Consider the following 3,489-nt stretch of genomic DNA (forward strand, 5'->3'; position numbering starts at 1 on the left):
CGCTTCTCGTTGCGTCACACCTCAACCCGCATCAAAGCCAACGCTGATTGGACGTTCGTTTGGTGAACGGCTCCAAATTTTCTTCAGGATAGTCTCACGAGGCTATGTTTTTTATGCTTCTGGACAGAAGCTAAAGTTACGACCAGCATGAAAGGCAACTTTGGTGGCAAGTAGCTAGTTCTATGTCACTGGCTGTGCTTAATGTGGTTCCTAGTAAATCATATGCCATTTCGGGAAATAAACACATTTCCTACCTCTCTTTGGGGTATTAAGGGAGTGTGCCTTTCTTGTTGATCCAGCCCTTCATTGCTAGCATGTTTAATTAGAACTACAGGTTGCTGGAATTCTTAAATTGATTCTAGCTATTGCAATGGATGTAACGAAACATGCTACGAAATCGCTCCACAGTTCAGGGAGCAAGAGAAAGGTGACGCTCCTTTATTTAAATCAGGGGGAGATTAGTTTATTTCCAGAAATTGTACAATAATGCTTTTTCATTAAACGGAATCGATAAGAGAATCGAATCGTTTCACAGAATCGATAAGGGAATCGGAATCGTGAAAATCTTATCAATTCCCAACCCTAGTTATATCTTCCCCCATGGAGGTTGCCCTTTTTTCACCTGTGCAATGCATTCTGGGTGGATGGCATGTTTAGGTCTAACTGAACTGGAACGTACTGAGTAAACAGGAAGGCTAACATTTTAACATATTGTGTTTGACAGGTGTAAATGTAGATAATGTTGCTGCTGTGTTGCTGCCTCAAAGTTAACTGTTGAAACAAACAAATGTGATCAATCAGCATGTGATCAATTGTTTGCTATATTAGCCACAGCTAACACCATTAGCGGAAGCTAACTGAAATTGAAATCAAATCTGAAGAAAATGACTGACTGTTTAGTGAAATTTAAAGCATCTTTCATGTCATAAAACATCATTCTAATACATCTAAGGAGATATTTTGATCATGATGCTAACCCTAAGTAGCTTCAGGCAGAAACTGGAGCTCTTTGTAGCATAGCTCTACATCTGGGTTAGCATTTCCTAGCAGCAACTTCACAAACCCTAGCTTCCTCCTCTGTTTGTTTCTACTCATCTTCATCACATCTTGTGATTTCTACAATTTTAAAGCACTCAAGTTCAAACTGAAAAAGTTTAACGTCACTTTTTATTGTTTTAGCTGCATGGAGCTAGCGCTACAACACCTAGCATATGTCATATACCCAGAATGCTTTGCAGCATAAAGAACATGACAGCGTCCTTGTGACAATATTAAATTTGGATTTATTCAAGCTAGACAGATTAGAGTATTTATAATTTAATGGTTTTAAATAACAAAATATATTTCAAGTAATATATATTGTTCCAACTGATCATGGATTCCTTTTAATGATGCTCCCTGAGTCGCCTGAGCGAATCTATTTCCAGCTGAATCAGCAGGGAGCCTCTGAGCTTTATCTAATATGTTGGATTTATTAAAATATTCCTGTGAGATCTGGCTGCTTGGAAGGAAAAAATAAGATTTAAACTTTTGCATACTCTTGTATGAAGCAGATGGATGAATTAGTACAAAACTGAACTTCAAATGTCTCCAAATTCTAATAAAACAAAAAGTTATTGCAGCTTTAAAGCCACTTCAAGCACTTTAAAAAAACGTCTTGCTTTGCTTCGGTTTCTCAGTTTAAAACTTAAAAATAAATTACAGAAACAAACATCAGTGGCATGTTTGAGCATAAAGGTGTTCCAGGTTGGTTCTCCTCTGATTCTGTTGGTTTTATCTGGATGGCTTGGTAGCTTCTCTGGACGTTTCCTGAGATTTTTCTACAAACTCGCTAACTGCACAGTGAAAACCTGAGCTGCTTTGAAACCAGTCCGGTGACCCCTGGTGGCCAGGCAGCTCTTCCTCGTGGCCTCTGATTGGCTGAGGGCCAGGAAGTGCCGTGGGGGCCAGGGAGAGGATTCTGGGTAATACTAGATGACATGTTGGAGTGTGATGCTGTTGCTAAGAACTGTTTTAGTGCCTTTTTTCTGCTCGGTGCTCGCCTTTCACATGGGAATGTATTCATAAGGCACAGGAGGAGGAAACCCAGCCTCCTGCAGTGCTGATCAGTTTCACATCAAACTTATTTATGCACTACATGTCAGATGTCCTATTTTGTGGAAATAAACTTACTTTTATAAGGATTTTCCTGCCTCTGGGTGTTATTTATGCATTTTTTAAATATTTTTTTGTGTCAAATTAAAAGCAGTCAGCATCTTTGTGAGAAATATCAGGGTTGCCCTGGGGGTGGAGGATGGCGGTCTAGTGGATAGCGCATAGAGCTTGGAATCCTGAGGTTCTGCGTTTGAGCCCCACTCCCACAGACTGCCACTCTGGGTCCCTGAGCAAGACCCTTAACCCCACACTGCTCCCCGGGCGCCGAATAATGGCAGCCCACGGCTCCCCAAGGGGATGGGTTAAATGCAGGGGTAAATTTCTCCAATGTGAGATCAATAAAGTTCAATTATATTATTTTTATTATTATAATAAAGCAGTTTTACAGAGGTAAAAGAAAATCATTAAACCTGAACAAAATAAAAAAAATAAAGAAAGAATCCACATCTTTTTAAGAAGCAGAATTATGCCCCGCCTCCAGAGAACAGCTCTGCATGCATGAAAATCTGCCTCATCTTTTCAGGAGAGTCCCTTTAGTTTCAGCAGCTGTGGAAAAACACTTTAACGATCACATTTTTATTTATAAAGAGGCACCTGTAGGGCTTTTGTTCCCTTTTAAAACCACCATTTTTCTCTAAACCTCCACAGCTTTAAGTCCGATTTTACAACTTTCTCCTGCATAGTGCTCCATTTGACTGAAGCCCAAAGATCAGAATAAAACACACTTCTGTTTTTCTGAAAGCATAATATTAATCTGTCTCTGACTGTAAGCAAAACCTCCATGTTGCAATTATTCCATTATTGTTGCAACCGGTGAACAAGTAAATGGAAATTTAAAAGAAAATCCAAAAATTTAACTTTAAGAAAAGGTTTTCTCCCCCAAAAAATCATAGATTCTATATATTTACATTTGACTTTTACTAGATTTTATTTTTTACAGATTTTATATTTTAAAACGTTTTTTTTTACATCGAGTTTTACCAATTGTGTTCTTTTCAAAATCAAATTCTCTTCACTTAGAGTCCAATACAAACATTCATTCTTGACCAATAAAATGTTGTTCCCTACATCCAGCAGACCAATAGAAATGCGTCTTCACTCCTCACTAATAAGAATAGTGAAGACAATTTGACCTTTAAAATACATTTTCAAAAGAACACAATTTGTTACATTAAATATTTAAAAAAAAATAAACAAAAAAATACAAAACTGAAAAAAATCAAATCTGAGAAATAAGCCAAGTTGCTTTCAAAACCCTTCTTGATTAAAATATTTTTCAAACTTTGATTTTCGGAATGACATTTCTGTTAATTTCATTTTATATTTCTATTTACA

The sequence above is a fragment of the Cyprinodon variegatus genome, unplaced genomic scaffold (genome assembly GCF_000732505.1).
Source record: "Cyprinodon variegatus isolate N-32 unplaced genomic scaffold, C_variegatus-1.0 Scaffold0, whole genome shotgun sequence".
Lineage (NCBI taxonomy): Eukaryota > Metazoa > Chordata > Actinopteri > Cyprinodontiformes > Cyprinodontidae > Cyprinodon > Cyprinodon variegatus.